A 16,314-nucleotide genomic window follows, 5' to 3' on the forward strand; every position below is an offset into this window, starting at 1 on the left:
ATCGCATCCGGAGTGGTTTCGATTTGATTTGGTTTACAATTTGACTTCCCCATCAGTGCGGCACTTCCGATGAATTGCAGCGCTACAGTGGCAGTAGTTAGTATGTGTCCGAATCAATAACATAAGAAAAGAAAGATTCCGGCTGGTAGATCGCGTAGTACAAGTTGGTACAAAAGAAACGCTTTCATTTTTCATTAATCTGAGTTGCAGCTGGCCGCAGGGCTTATAATTTTGTGGCCCACTGTGGGTTATCTCGGCACGCCCACACACACCAGCGCACATTCCGCTGCTACGTTTTATCCGTTATTTTGCATTCCCTCTCAGTCCTGTTTGCCAGCTATCTGCTCTGCGCACTCTCTTCACTGCACTCTACCCTCTCTCTCTCTCTCTCTCTCTCTCTGCCCTTTGTGCACTCTGCCTGTCACGTTTTGGCAACGGCTGTGCAAAAATATGCTTCAAAGATTATGTTGGCTCTGCGAAATTGGAGCACAGGCAGCGACAAAAACAGCGTGAGCGAGAGAGAGAGATCGAGAGCGCGCCCACCCTGATGTTTGGATAACTGTAAAAAGGGCGCAAAGTCGCGGGAATCTGATCTGCCGGCATGCACAATTAACTCGCTAAATTCCTGGGTCACAATAGCCCACATAACAATTTCCAGCGAATTTTCAAATCGGTCTGCAGTGGGTGCACTGCTAAATTTATCGCTTTTGCTCGAGCTGTCAACCTGATCAGCGTCTACATGGCAGCCCAACAACTGCCCAAACAATGCGCAGTGGCTGCTGTCCACTCCACTCTGACTCCCCGACTCTTACCCTGACTCCAACTGCGACTGCGACTCCCAACTCCCCACCGACTCAGACTGCAGGCAAACATACTCGTACTCGTGCGAGTACAACTACTCGTATGACTTCAACTGCAACTCGAACTGCTGTCCTGTCCAGGCGAATGCTCGTTAAAAGTGCTCAAATTTGAATTTCAAATGCGTTTGTTGTTGGCTTGTTTCTACCAGCTATGTATGTATACCCTGCCAGCGAGAGAGGGTATGCTGATTATGCTGATGCTGAGAGCACAAAAGGAAGTTTTTTAAACATATTTTTATGTCTTCAATTTGTACCCATCCAACGATTTGCAGCCACATAATGTATGACAATAGACTCTCTATGAATTCATCGAATTTAATCTTAGAGCAGCTAAATACAAAGACTCCATTTGAAAGGGTATAAAAGATTCAGGAACTCATTTCAGTGGCTGCTGTGGACATTTTTGCAGCTCCAACGGCAGAAGTCTGCCAGTTGTCAGCGGAAGTGTTGATGAATTTATTTGTCAAAATTGCTTTTGAAGCTGACTTAATACACGTACGAGTACTCAGGTAATGAATCTACCGCCATATAGCCTGAACTCCTCCCCCACTAAGCCACGGCGGGTCGTCACGGCGGGCCATGTCCACATGTCCATGTGTCCGCATGTCCATGTGTGTTGATTGACATTTAAATGCGAGCTGCCAGTACGGTCCCCTTTTGGGTTTGCTCTATCAAATGATCCCACCCGTGCCGCACTCACCCATACCATCAAGAGTGTATTGTTCTCACAATGAAATCTCAATTGTTTTCCCTTAATTAATCACAGCTGCAGCTAATGGGTTAAACGCACATACGTACCTGCAAAGAGAAAGAACAGAATTCAATAATTATATTATTGTGATAATGAAAACAGAGGCATCGACTGACAGGGGACTGGCAGAGACAAGGCGGAAGGGAGACAGCACGGGGCTAACAAAGCATCTGCATTCATCACAAAGAGCACAGATGAAAGAAAAGAGAGACAAAAAAACGCACAACAAGGAAGAAAGCGCAGCAGTCGACTATTCCGACTAGCGGATACCCTCTGCGCAGATGTGGTCCAAGGCGGATGCAAAGAGAACTCTCAAAATGCCAAAATGTTTATGTGGCTCGATGGTAATCTAGTTTCCATGTGTACATGAAATCATAATCATAATAAAATATAAGAATATACCAGCCATAAGTATGCGGCGTGCCATCTGCAGCTTCTTGCACTCAAAATCAGTGCAGCCTTGTGCTCCATTTAGTACAGGGTAAACGAAGAACAGTTGGCTGCCATTCAACTCCAATCGAACACAGAAGGCAGGCAGGGAAATGAGAATGCAAATGCAAAAAGAATCGCGAAGAAGGAAGCAGCAGCAGAATCCGCAGCAGCAGCAGCAGCAGCAGGCGCAGCAGCATCTCGTGATTGTGCCTTGGATATCGTTTGAGGGCATCGGCAATGGCTTTGGCCAAAGTGCTGACTGGCTGGATGTTGCAGAGCGACGCAGCAGAAGCTAATTTAAATTCAAATTTAAATTGTTTGCCGTCGCTTTTTTATTGACAACAACAACAACTGACGGGACGGGAAGGGAAGGGAAGGGACGAAGAAAGCAAGCAGACTGCAGCCAGTAATGCGAAATCAGCTGTTTTCTAGCTAGAGTTTTGGCTACAGAATGAATAGGAATATGGCAAGGATCAGTGCTGGAAAGAGTTTTCGAAGTGGAGGACACCATTAGGAGACATCGGAAAATGAAGTGCAGTAAGTGAAGTAGAAAGCAAGAGAAAGGTAAATAAAAAAAGAGTAAAAGCGACAATGAAAGAATGGAAACTCCATCTGGAGCTCAGCCTGAAACTATTGAATAGCCAACACTGATCGGTGATCGGCTGATCGAAGTTGCATGCCGCAGATGCACGCCTCGCGATTGGTGCTGCACTACCTTTTACCAGTGCTACCTCCATTCCTTCCTCCCTCTTGCAGCTTGTAGCCAGTAGGAGGATAGGCTCTGAGCTTTTGAGCTTTTGCGCCCACGCCATCGCGGCACCAGCGCTGGCTTCCATGGGGAAACGTAGCTGCCGCTGACCACGCAATCGATAAAAGCAAATAAATATTATTTATTTATGTATTGTCCAGGAACTAATGCTGGAGCTGGGAAGAGTTCTTAGGAGGAGTTCTTCAGGGGTAATGAAATCTATCCCTCATCGGTATAGCAATTGACGTGGGACTTATGGATCAGTGATTCATGATTTAGTTTGCTCTTACCCATTGGTGGGGGCTACTTTGTTATGAGAGAACTCATTTTTTGCTTACTTTTAATGAATATTTGTATGGATTTTGGCATAGTTTCTGCTCGAAGCATCATGGAAGTTTCCTTTACAAGTTCTGATCGATCTTGGAACATACAAATCATGAACTATCGTGTCCAGACGGCTCAGGTCCCGAGTTCAATTCCATTCCTATTGCCATACCTTACCCAATTCCCTCCCCATTTGCCGATCTTCAGTGGCCAGGCGGAATCGTCATGCATTGCCATTTTTGGTATTTTCAGCCAATTAGCGGCGCAAAGGCTTAAAATGTTAAGTAAAAGCGAAACGGGCTAACGAAACGTGCCAAAGGAGCCCAACCACAGAGCGGAGAGCCAACTGGCCAAGCAACTTGCATTTTTAATGGTGGTGGTGGACTCGCAGAGAGAGAGAGAGAGAGAGATATATAATTTCAGAGTGGTTAGACGGCGTCTGGTACTGGATGTCTCATCTTTATCTATATTTTTACTCATTTCCGATAGCTGCAATTATTAGCATGAATTCCGGTGAATGTTTATGTCTATTTGTTCTATTTTCGCTAAAGCGAAAGCGTGAGCAATCGTGTGAGAGAGAACTCTTAACTATAAACACATATCCGATAAGATACCAGAACATGTGGAGTGACACACATTTTTGCTCCTCGTGCCTCTTCGTTGCTCGGTTCACTGTGTTGTTTTCTTTGTTGACTCACGAAGGGGGATCAGGTTGTCACGATGCCATCGCTATGCTCGTTAGTGGCGCAACAAGGTCCGAGAGGCAATCGCAGTCCAATCAAATGAAATTTATGCGGCGGCCTTAGAGATCCTCCATTTATGTTTCTTTCTCTTCCGTTCCTGTGACAACAGGCCTGTGCTTTGTGCTCCTCTTCCCTACCTCCTGCGATCGATCACTGCTTGCCAAATAAGGTCACGCCCGTTTGCAGGACTTTTAATGAAGCCTTAAATGTCATTGATGAAATAACTGCGCAAGCGATCGCACCGATCCGATTCGTCTCGATTGTCGCTGGCTGCTAATTAAAGCTGACCATCTAAGGCCTGCTCCCCCACTGTCACCCGCCCCCGCCAAGCCCATGGCCATTCCAGGCGACGCCGTCCCGCCTGTCCTCCAGTAATTGGCCAGATTTTCCCTCAAGCGACAGCGAAAGTGATGACAGCTCGGAGATGCCGCATCGGGGGCGTAATTCGAGTTGCATTTTGAGGCAGGAATTAGGGTGGCTCTGACTAAGAGTTCCACAGTTGGCTAATTGGACCATTGGTCTGTGCCTAATGGCCTAATGGATGTTGACGCCGTCAAGCGGTTGCTTCCGTCTCACCCCCACCCCACCCCCATCACTACACTCTAGCGTTCGGTGTGCCCCTTTGTCATCGATTTTGGTAAGTTGGTCAATTTTTGCACAGCTGGCTGGGCAACAGGGTTGGCGGTGAACAGCAGCCGTGGGGAACGAACTTCAAATGTGACTTATGACGCCCACGCATACTTATGCATTCTCCTCGCCTTGATCCACGCTCAGCGCTCTTCTTTTTTGGTTGCGACCTTGGCCGCGCCTTAATTCTTTGGACATTATTAGTTTCACGCAGAAAGGGAGGGAGACAACTCAAGCCACTCCTTTCTACATGTTTATGCATACACATAAGGTAAAAAGGGTATCAAGCACTGCGGCTGCCTCGTTCGCGCTTCTCATTCTTTTTTTTGTTTGCCTGCGGCCACAAAATATGAAAGGAATGTGAGTAGGAGCAGGAGCGCTGCTGCTCTGCAGTGACGGAAGGAGCGAGCAAAGAAGAAGGCGCAAGCAACACCCAAACAGTTGTCGCAGAGCCGCAAAGAGAGAGAACAGAACAGAACAGTAGAGTGGAGAGGAGTGCAGAGAGAGGTAAAGGAACTCCAAATGGAGTTGAAACTGGAAGTGGAAGTGGAACTGGAACTGGAACTGGAGTGTGAGGGAAAGTGTTGGGATTTATCAGCAGGTAAATGCATCCACATACACATGCATTTACATAGATGTGTGTGTGTGTGTGTGTGCGTGCATGTGTTTGCATTACAGATAACCAGATTGATGGAACAACATTGTGGCACATTGTGGTGCGAGTAGGGTTGACAAGTTGTCAGCCTGATAAACCGGCCAACAAGATAAACATGGCCAAGATGCCAGCTATCAGTCAGTGATAAACAATGAATCGAAGGAATGAGCACAGCCAAGTGCCTCGCAGCAGAGATGAGGTTTCCGTTTACGTACCTAATCGAATCTCCCCTCTGTCGCGCACCCAACCCCCGCCAACAGAGCGCAGAGTGCCGCCGCCTCAAGGCTAAACCAAGGCAAGCGCAGCTACCGTTAGCAGCGCAGAACGAAAGCCAAATGAAAGCATTAAATACACTAGCAAAGCGAGCAGCTGCAAGAGTGTGCTAGAAATGAGCAAAAAGCTATTTAACTGCAGTGCAAAGATACACAAAAGAGTTATACGGATATCCAATTGGCATTTAAGTTTAGTTGGTCACCTGGTTAACCCTTTGCCGCATGCACAATTTGTACAAGTTTCAGTTTTGCATCAAAATGCCCGCTGCAAGGGTATGGACAAGAAGAAGCATCGAGCATTGCGGTGCTCGGTTTCTATTTGTACTTTCCATTTGTGTGTTGTCAACAGCAGCAGCAGCAGCAGCAGAGAGAGCAGCAGCAGCAGCAGCAGCAGCAGCAGAGACAGCAGCAGCAGCAGAGAGAGCAGCAGCAGCAGCAGCAGAGACAGCAGCAGCAGCAGCAAAGAGAAGAGACAGCAGCAGCAGCAGCAAAGAGAAGAGACAGCAAGTTTGAGGCATTTTAGTTCAAGTGCAAGAGCGCTGGCAGATCGCATACGGGGGGTGGGGAGGGGAGGTGGTCCGTTCAAGTGGTCGGCATGCCATCCAATAAGTAAAATGCTTGCGCAAGTCGCTCCAAAGATCCGCGAAACAGCTCAAAAAGTGAAAGAGGCAGACAAACAGCAGCAGCAGCAGCAGCAGCCAGGAGTACAGTGGAGTGGAGTGGAGTAAAGTCTTCAAGTGGCCAAACAAATTGAAATTGCGGCACGCAAAAACATCAACCGGACAGTCGAACAAGTCTGTCCGCTCAGCGGGCATGCACTTCATCATCATCAGCATTCATTAGCGTGAGCGGACACCACATCGTGATCTGTGATCTGTGATCGCTCTCTCGCTCTCGCTGCTGCTGCATCAATTGTGGTCTGCCCTTTGCATATGTGCAGCTGGCAAACTGGAGCTGTGCCACTGGTCATGAATGTGGCGTTATTCATTCGGTGGCACTTGCATCCGCACTGGCCATGCAGCAGATTCCGAAAGATTTGGCTTTCCCTCGCTAATTTTTGCATCTTCTAATTATGACAGTCAAGCGACTGCATCTGTGATTAGCTGGCTGTGAAATTGAAAAGTAGAGAGAGAGAGAGATTCCCAGAGCTAATTAAAGTCGAACAGTGATGGGCGCTAAGTGTTGCTTGAAGAAAGTCAATCAAAGCCAGTGATCAATAGGAAGTGATCACAAATCACTGATCAAAAGTGATGCTCCCAGTTCTGTAGACATAAATGTGGTTCTTGGGTGCCGCTTCTCTCTGCAACAACAATGACAGATGCCGGGGCAAGGTGCAAGAATTGCTGCGAGTTCCGGGAACCGGCTGGCTGGGTGGCAGCCCCCGAGCCAGTCTCGGAGCTGGCCATTTATGCAGATGAGTTGCGCGTTGCAGTCGCACTGAAGTGAGGCCCCGACTGATCACTGTGATTATCTGGAGGGGCCTTGGCAGCGCCAAGACGGTGTCCTTCAACTCTTGCAGCAGCATCTTTGCAGAGATTTTTAATAAATTGATCAGAACAAATTGCTGACAGCTGATGAGGCCGCACCCAGTACCCAGTACCCAGTACCCCTTGCTGTTCGTACGGCAGCAACAAGTTCTCAATCAATGCAACAGGTGCTGGATAAATGACAGACAATTGCCCGAGCAATGCCCCAGCCAGGGCCAGCCAGCAGCAGCGGCAATTTGATTGGAATTTATTCTGTGGCATGGCAGGGTCTGAGCAAATTATTCTTACTGCATGCAAATGTCCAGGATGGGGGGAACAGGACTTGCTTTTGGGGGCAATCAACGAAGCGTTGAAAATGACAATGAAGCGGAAGCAAAACTACCACCAAGCAGTGCCAGGGCTGCAGCTCATCCAGCAACAAACTCGCAGCCCTGGCGCATGCAGGCAGCTGCAACATCGAACGGCGAGCGCGTGGGCAGCAGAACTCTTGCATAAAACCCACCGAAGCCCCCCCCCCCACTCCCCGCATAAACAAGTTCTGCGCAAAAAAAACTGCAAACAAAATTTAATAACATTTTGTGGGTACTGTACCCCGGGGCCACGGGGGGAATGCGTAATGCAAAATTACTTGTCGCGAATAATTGAGCGAGAAATGCATGGAAAATTTTAATTGCTCCCCCAGCGGGTGACGCTCGCCCGGGGATAATGTGTGGGCGTTGGTGGCGGGTTGTTTGTTGCCCCATTTTTTTTGGGTTCCATCATGTAATCGGGTCGTGCCGCGGCTAGCGCCTTAACTGCTGAACGGATGAATCAGACGCCGCAAAGTGAATGGCAAAGGCAACGAAATGGAACCAGTTCCAGCTTCGCTCGATTGCTCGATGGGTAAAGGTAAGGCCTTAAAGCAGGCCTTCAACTCGCTACTCGTTACCAGCTACTCGTTACTCGTACAACAGTTCCACCAGCTACAAGGATCAGCCGTAAAGAGTGCCAGTAACCAGCTTCAGTTCCCAGNCCACTAACCCCTTTTATTTCCCAGAAAAACCCCCCCCCCCCCCCCCCCCTTTGGGCCACTCCAAAAATCCAAATTAAAGCACAAGTGAGCGAGAGCTGATCTAAATTGGATCGCCCCTCCCCTAAGTGGATTATGTTCGCGAAGCCAATCCCCATGGGAACGTCTCGTTGTGGCCCCAAAACAGGCAAATTGGGGGCCATAATTTTTGATGGCTTTTCGCCATTTCGATGGGAAACTAACGAAAACGTTTAGCGGCAGCAAAAAGCGTTTTCCCGGTGGCTCCGGCGAAGCGTTACCAATTAATTGAGGGGCGTCGTCCGCGCATCGTGTACAGGCGGGGGTGGGGTACGGGGTAAGCATGTGGCATAATTTTTCCCATTCGATGCTTGCCGCTTCGTTTGCGTGCGATTTACGCACTCGAGAATTAATTACCGCGGAGGAGCTGTGGAGAGCGGAAATGCGCCCAAAAACGGTGTGGGGAGGGGGTAGGCTAGGGTAGGGTAGGGGTGCCAATTCGGTGCCTTTCACTGACTAGCACGAAAATGAAGCGATAGCAGCAGCTGCCCACGCCCCCAAAAGAAACGTGATTTGCTTTTTAATTATAGTCCACAAAAAAAAGGAAAAATATAAAAAAAAAAAAAAAAATTTAAGAGCGAGAAGGAAAACCGCCGAAAAAGCAACTTTTCCGCCAGAGCGATTTTTCGGCTCTTTTCTTTTTTGTGTGTGTGTTTCGATGATGTCTGGCGTCAACGGCTCATAAATTTAATGGCGACTGAAATTTGAGCTGGGAAGGAGTCCTACTTTTTGGGTGCACAAGAGAGGCGGAAAACCCAACCAGATCCATGGATAAGCGCCACTTGATGGCAGAAAATCGATATGCCAGCGATGAACGATAACATTGAACGCAGTTATCGAAAGAGGCTCTGGCCTGAACGCGCGATCTCCAGTTGAATGAACCACTCGGAGGGAACTCTGAGGCCTCTGGGCCTAATCGCACCTTTTATCGCCTGTACGCCCCCCAATGGAGACGCCCCCATGGCGTGGACTGGCCCCAAATACGCCCTTCGAAGCGTAAAGAGAACACACGAAAAGGGAAAAGGGAAAACAATAACCTTATCAATTAACCCATGGGGAGTTGGAGTTGGAGTTGGAGTTGCTGTTGCAGCACCTATTGAAGTGGCAGACACAGACAGAGGCCCCGACGACGGCGGCAGCCAGACGACAATGACAAAAGCGAGTGCTGGCTGCGGCAAAGAGAACACAGAACACTGCAGCTCCAACTTCAACTCAGTCTCGCCAGATAAATGCGGCAACTGTCGCCGCTGCCGCTGCCGCTGCCACTGTCGCTTGGAGTGGCTTTTACCTGGAAAGCAAATAAGCCGCTGCATTGCCATCGCCAGAGTTCTGTGGACTAATACAACTCATAAACTGGTGCTCAAGTACATAAAACACGAAACGGAAAACGAGTTGCAGAAGTAAAAACGGCTGAGCAGCACCAAAGATGCTCTAAGAGTGCTGTAACATAAAAGCTGATGAAGTTTCCAAGGGCATAAGTTCATAGATATTAATTCTAATGGTGTTCAAACGGTGCCTCTTTGCTGCGGCACTCTTGTGCAAACGAGCATGCCTCGTGCGCTGCGAGGGTACTTCCAGCTTCGACTCAATCTTGTTCTTTTCCCTCTAGCTGCAGTTGGTTTTTTTTAAGTTTTTTTTTTGGCTTGTCAACATTGTGTGTATGGGTGTAAGCATTGGTGTGTCCCTGTGTGTGTGAGTTGGTTTGTGTCTGCGGCAAGTTTGTTCTTATCAAGAGTTGTGTGTCGCCATCGCCAGTTTTTCGATTTTGGCGCCCACACGCAGTCGAACTGAAAACTCAGAAAAGACGCAGCTGAAAAGCTGAAAAGCTGAAGTTGAAGTTGCAGCTTGGGGTTTGCCGTTGTGGCTGCGGCTGTGGCAAGTCAAAATTCGTCAGGGGTACGAGACACCCACTTGCAAGAGTCTCGCGACGTTGGGGCGGCTAGGTGTGGCATGTCGATTGACGACAGGATTTGCATTTGGGCAGTCGCACAAATGGTGCCAAACAGGAGGGAGAATGGCAGGCGTGGCCGACGTCGAGAAGTACAAAGGAAAAGGCATAACTTCAGCTGAAGAAATCGAATCAATCCTCAGCCCCATGAAGCAACTATAGAGGAGGACTCGTCGTCGGCAGCGTTCCTCGGGTCATTTCCCCCCGAGCTCAGTGCTTCAGGCGCACACTCCATTGTCGTTTCACTCACACCTACAGCGAGAGCCTTGACAGAATTGTTACGTTTCCCTCTGAAAAGCGGACGGGTCCTCCTTTATTGTTGCTCCATGCTCAGCCCTACTCCATGTGTGTCTCTCTCTATCCCTGTGTGTGTTGCCCCCACCCTTCCAAACAGCCTGATGGACTGCCAACATCTGTGGCAGACAGCAGCCACAAACTAAGTTAAGACAAAACAAAATAAATAATCATAATAAATAAACGAGCCACGAAAAAACTCACAGTTCCATGTGAGAAGAGGCAGAACCAGATGCACAGCGGCACAGCGGCACAGATGGATGAGGAACGGTGCGAGAAGCGGCAGTTGGCGGGGGATGATGGGGCGGGGGCTGCAACCAAATTGCGCGAAGCCAACGCTTCGAAGTGCCAAGAGGCAAGGCGCGATAGAGCCAAGACCAATCATTTGCGACTGACCAGCAGCGAGCAGCGGAAGGGAGGAAAGCCTGCAGGAAATTCTGCAAGAGCTGCAGTAAAAGTCGGAGCAAAGTGAACAGTGGAAGGTGGTAAATGTAGAAGGAAATAGCTTAGGAAACGAATTTTTATAGTTTTGAGAACTGTGAGACTCCACAGAGAAAACAATCAAAGAAAGTTGCTTACAGCTTAAGTTGAGAATAGTAATAGGATTTTGAGCTCACGAATTCCACTGGAAAATCGCACCCTACATGCAATCCTCTCTGGCAGAGACTCAGCCTGTGGCTCTCCTAGGCCGAAAAGCTTACAGCTGAACAAATACGAGTGAGAGAGACAGCGACAGGGGAGGGGAATTGCTTCTTAAGGTGTCAACGTCGGGGTCAGCACTTTGTAGCGCTTCATAACTGATTAATGAATAGTTTCAATCCCTTCGAATGCCACTAACGAAGTGCCAACGAAGACATTTACCCACGGAATTGTTGTGTGTGTGAAATGGTCCAAAAACAGTTAAGCATAAGGAAAAAAAAACGCATTTCTAACAGACAAATAACAAAACACAAAACGGAAAGAAAAACAAGACAACAACAGCCCAAAACGATCTGACAGCACGCAAAGAGAGCCACCAAAAGCGAAACGTAGAAGAAGACAGAGAGAGAGAGAGAAAGAAATGAGAAGAGCCGAAAGCAAAACCAAAACGAAAACAACTTAAGTTACCAGCACGGCGTCAATTTTCATTAGAAACAAGCGAAGAAATGGTGAGCAAAGAGAGGGGAAAGAGAGGAGAGCAGAGCAGAGATCTGCAAGAAGCAGCAGCAGCAGCAGCAGCAGGCAGCAGCACCAACTTTGGACCGGATTGAGGTAGATGCCAAGGCGCTGGAGTAGCGGGAACGGGTTGGGGGGTAAATCCCAACAAAGTTTCAGTTTACTTCAACTTGAGCAGGGACTGAAACGGTGGACTGGCACTGCAGACTGGGGCAGGTATTGGCAATGCTTCGATCCATCTGCGGCTTTGTCTGGCCTTCTTTCTCTTTCGCTCGCGCTCGCGCTCTCTCCCGCTGCCGCTCTCTTTGCTTTTTGGTAACGAGTTTCATTCGCACAATTCTTGACTAGCCTTAGGCGGTAGCACTGAGAGAGAGAGAGAGAGAGAGAGAGAGCCACAGTAAGTATTTGCTCCATAAATCTCACCCATGTGACTGGGACTCCAGCTCCTACTGCGACTGCGACTGCGACTGTGGCCAGGGTTAATGCCATGGGAAGAAAATCTGCGTGAGATGAGGATGAGCCACGCGATAAGTTACATCTGGGCACTGTTGTGGGTTCTGCGATAGCTTTGCGACTGCGGTCAGGGAATCTCTGGTAATGGCTTCCCTTATGCCTCAAATAATAATTGTGTTTCAATTATGCTTTCAGTGTTTGTTTGAAGATTAAACCTTTTATATACTACTCAAATCTCTTTTGTTATTTTCCATTCCATTCCATTCCTCTTCCTCTGCTGATCTTTGTGAACTTCTTGATCCTTTTGCTCATCCTCCATCATTATGGGAAACAATTTTGCCGGCAATTTGTCGGCAGCAGCAGCACAAGCAGCCCCAAACAGTTGCCTCATTTTGGGATTTATTGATTTATCGTGTGCCCATCCATGGAGACAATTCTCGTTGTACCCTACCCTGTACCCTACCCAAAGCGTGGGCACTTTGATTTCTAAGCGCAGCAAAAGCACAAATTTTTATATTTTTTGCGATGCTTCGTGTGGAACCCACGCGACAATGGATTTTGATTTTGATTCGGATTCGGATTTCGGATTTCGAGTGGGGCAGACACACATCTTCGCTTAGCTCGAGCCTCCTCAAAGACTCAACAAAAAAAGACTTCAACTCTTTTTTCCTCTGCCTACCAATTGGCAATAAATCAAGACGCCCACACGCCGTTCGCTCAACGATCTCTGGGTCTCTGCGTGGAGCTTTGAGGCGGAGTGCTTGGATCTGTTGTGGCAACACTTTCAGGGGCCTCGAGCCTCATTAGTTTTGCCTGGCCTGAAATTATGTTGCAAGTTTTTCTTCGCAGTTTCTTCGCATTTGCAAATGTTCCCCTCCTCCCGCCCGCGCAACATTTCTTGCCTCACTCGACACCCCAACAGCTGCGGCACAGACTCGCGCACATCAAATCGCCATCCAATCCCATACGATACGATCCGCGATCTTGCTGCTTGTTTCCCACACAAAGATGGGCAATTTCCTTTCCTATTCCTGCCTGTTCTTTCGGCTCTTTTTGGTCTGTTGGTCTATAAATACGCAGCGCGGCACCGCGCTGGAAAATCAATTGAATTTTCACGCATGTTTATGGCCCCCGCTCAACTTTCCATTGAGGCACGACGAAGACGACGGCGACTACAGTGGGCAGTCGCTAAGATGGCCACTAACTGAGTTATTTGCATGTGGAAAGTAATAATTATTGCTGCATATTTTGTGTGGGGTGCAGGAGCACTCGCATGGCTGCATCTTTTGTGTAATTTGCAGAAAATGCATTTCTGAGGCATTCATAGTCTGTTTTTACTGTGCTTTCGATTAGCTAAATCTGCGTTCTGTTCGTCTTCCTTTCCCTTCGTGGAAACAAGTGAACTTTTTCGTCGTGGAGTGAGTGGTGGAGCCACTAGAGTCGCAGCCCTTCCGCCTTTGGCTGCTCCGCTAAGACCAAAAGTTAGCACTTAATATCCCTAGAACATCGTACAGCGTACAGCGTACAGCGTACAGTGGGGGACACAAAAGTAGTGCATGTGCCATGGTCCATGATGGCTGCTGTTTATAATTATAATTTTTCTATCTGCCATGATGGATAAGCTCTGACAGATTGCCACTCATTGCTGCTGTGTGCTGCTTTAACCGTGCCTATGCCGTTGAACGCGACTGTGTCTGTGTGTCTGTGTCTATTCGCTGTGCGTATTGTAAATCTCTTTAGCAAGTGTTTTCTGCCCATTTCTTTTGCGTTCTTTGCATTTTGGCATTTTTGACTTCATTTGTTTATGTCCGCCAGGATTGGCAGGGGAGTGGCAGCGTGCCAGTGGGCAGTGGCAGGGGGAAAACTCTGCACATGAGGAGGAGGAACGGAATGGAATGAGCTCGTTGTTGGGTGTTTCGGCCTGGGCCAACACGCACAGAGAGCGAGAGAGCGAGAGAGCGAGAGAGCGAGAGAGATGTGCGAACATCCACGATGGTCCCAAAATGGGGAATGGGGAATGGGAACGAGCAGCAGCAGCACCAACAATAATAACCATAAACTGTCGACCAGCCCATGTCTATGACTAGGAGACCGCACACCAAAACACCACCCAAGCGTACCCCCTGCCCCCTGCCAGCCGACTCTTTGGCGTCTGTTGACCTCATTTCGGCGAACAATTTTTTTTCGTATTTAGTTTTGTTATTTTTTTGTACGGCTCATGTCTATCTCGGTGCGTGGTTTTAGCAGAGCAGAGAGAGAGAGAGCATGTCGGCAAAGCAGTTCACAGAGATCCGTATAATATCCAGGCGTAGAAGAGAGCAAAGCAATAACGAAGATGATTCGCAACCTTGTACAAGTATTGTTATATTTGCCACGATTTCCAACGATTTTCACTGGAGTATCGAGTGCTGCACGTTGCGCGCATACTGAGCAGGCGATAAAAATTATTTTAATTATAATTGCTGCTCCCACAGCACAGCGAAACAATTTCGCTTATCTCGGGTTGCACCTGAGTGACATTTTGCATTTTGCATTTGCATTTTGCATTTGCATTTCGTTGGCCGCCGCATCTCATTAACAAAACAAACACCCACACCACACCGCTCGTCGTGTAGGGCGCGACAGAAATGCGAGTATTCCGTGTGTTAACAAGTGGATGCGACATGGCCGCCAAATGAGATCAGACTTTCAAGGTGCTCAATGGCCATTTATGGCAACTCTTTACCGAGTGCAAACGGAAAGGTATTCGCTTTAATCAGTGCCTTTTGCTATGAGTCCGCAGCGAAAGAGAATGACTGTCCTTGCGGGTACAAAAGAGAGCTGACAACAATGCAAGGGAAGGGAACGTTTGGGAATGAACTTAACTGCGCTCTTCATTACGCGCTCTGCTACGCTGTACGCTCAGCTCTTGATCTCTTACTTGAATCTTTAACTTGTCCTCTGTCACTCTCTAAGCTGATGATAGCTTCACCTTCACACACACGTTCCATGGGTCTTTCGCGTGAGAGGTAACCAAAGTACTTGCCTCTCGTACAGAGTTCGCAGTGCTCACAGTCCACAGTCCGGTGGACCCCACAAAGCGCGTGATCTGCACGTTCGGCCAACGGACCGTTGGACAGTCGTAAAGAGAGCGAGTGGGAAAGAGAGGCAGTGGGAAAGAGGGACAAACAGACAGACAGCGAGGCAGACGACAGGTAGACGGTTGGACAGCAATAACAGTGGTGGGGTGTGGGGGAAAGCATGACGGACATGACGGACATGACATTCGTTTGTCAGAGAATCCAAAAAGCTTTGCTGCATGCATTGTACGTAGGGCACTGCGCGGCGACCGCAGACAAGGGGGGCGGCTGGGTATTGTGCGGGAATGTAAATGGATTTTTGATTGCAGGCAGCGGCAGCGGCAGCGGCATCGTGTCTTTTGTTCTTTGTTTCATATTTGGGGGAACTCGCTGCACAGCCTTGCCTTGATCGTGACCAGCTGATCGTCACTCGGTTTGCAACGGGACTGCCCTGTTTCTCTCTCTCTCTCTTTCTCTTCAGTCAGCTGAGACGATTCAAACTCAAATCTTTATGGAGTAATGCTGCTGTCTCCATCTCTGTCTCTTGTCTGTGCCTCCAACTACATCTGTTCGGAATGTCGATTAATTCTTTATAAGGTAAGCCAAACAGTAGCTGCAGCGGGGGAAATCTAATTGCTTTGACCCACTGGCAGCAGCAGTCGCCAAGTTGTAGGACCAGGAACCACTTCGAGAGAGAGAGAGAGAGAGATTCATCAATGTCATGGCTATGGCGTATTGCCACTCTGTCTATTGATTTCTGATTTGCTTTCTGACCATTTTTATGGCCATAGGCTCCGCTTTGGCTGCCCAGTTTTGGCCAGCCTGTCGTCTGGTCTGGTCTGGTCTGGTCCGCAGTGACACCTTTAATGACTCGAAGCCAAATCGAAGCCCAGTACCAGACAGGCGAGCAACCTAGTCATATGCAAATCAATGGACATCCGGAGGAGTGGCACAGCCGCGCGTATCTGACTGACTCCTCGCCACCTATCCCCTTTTGGCAACAAATATTTGGCAAAAAAATAAACTAAATTCTCCAAAAAGAAGTGAGAGAGAGAGAGAAGAGAATCAACAGAAAATGGCAAAAGCAAACAAGGAAATTCTCACACATGTGGTGTTGGTTTTTTTTTTCCGTTCGTTTTGGTATCGCAAAACAAACACAAAACTGCGATACGAAAATCCTGCAAAATGGAGCAAAAGAACATAAAGATAACTGGCAGTCATCGGGGGTTTCAGTTGAACAAAATTATGGATTTCCCGTTAACTTGCAGCCACATTTTGTTGTTTAATATTTGTGGCCTGGCATCATCTCTCGAAATAATCAATATGCAAGCACTTGAAGCAAACAAATTAGTAATAAAAACTTGGCCCAAACAAGTTTCGCGTCCCATTAGCAACGGAGGCAGCCAGCCAACAACAATT

At 48.2% G+C, this 16,314-nt stretch overlaps 1 protein-coding gene across 1 annotated transcript in view; it reads right to left on the reverse strand.

Moving 5' to 3' along the window:
- LOC117580697 (integrin alpha-PS1) overlaps positions 1-16,314 on the reverse strand; it is a 35,977-nt gene that overhangs the window by 18,697 nt on the left and 966 nt on the right. The gene's annotated exons all lie outside the window — the stretch shown is intronic.

This window comes from Drosophila guanche, unplaced genomic scaffold (assembly GCF_900245975.1).
Source record: "Drosophila guanche unplaced genomic scaffold, DGUA_6, whole genome shotgun sequence".
NCBI lineage: Eukaryota > Metazoa > Arthropoda > Insecta > Diptera > Drosophilidae > Drosophila > Drosophila guanche.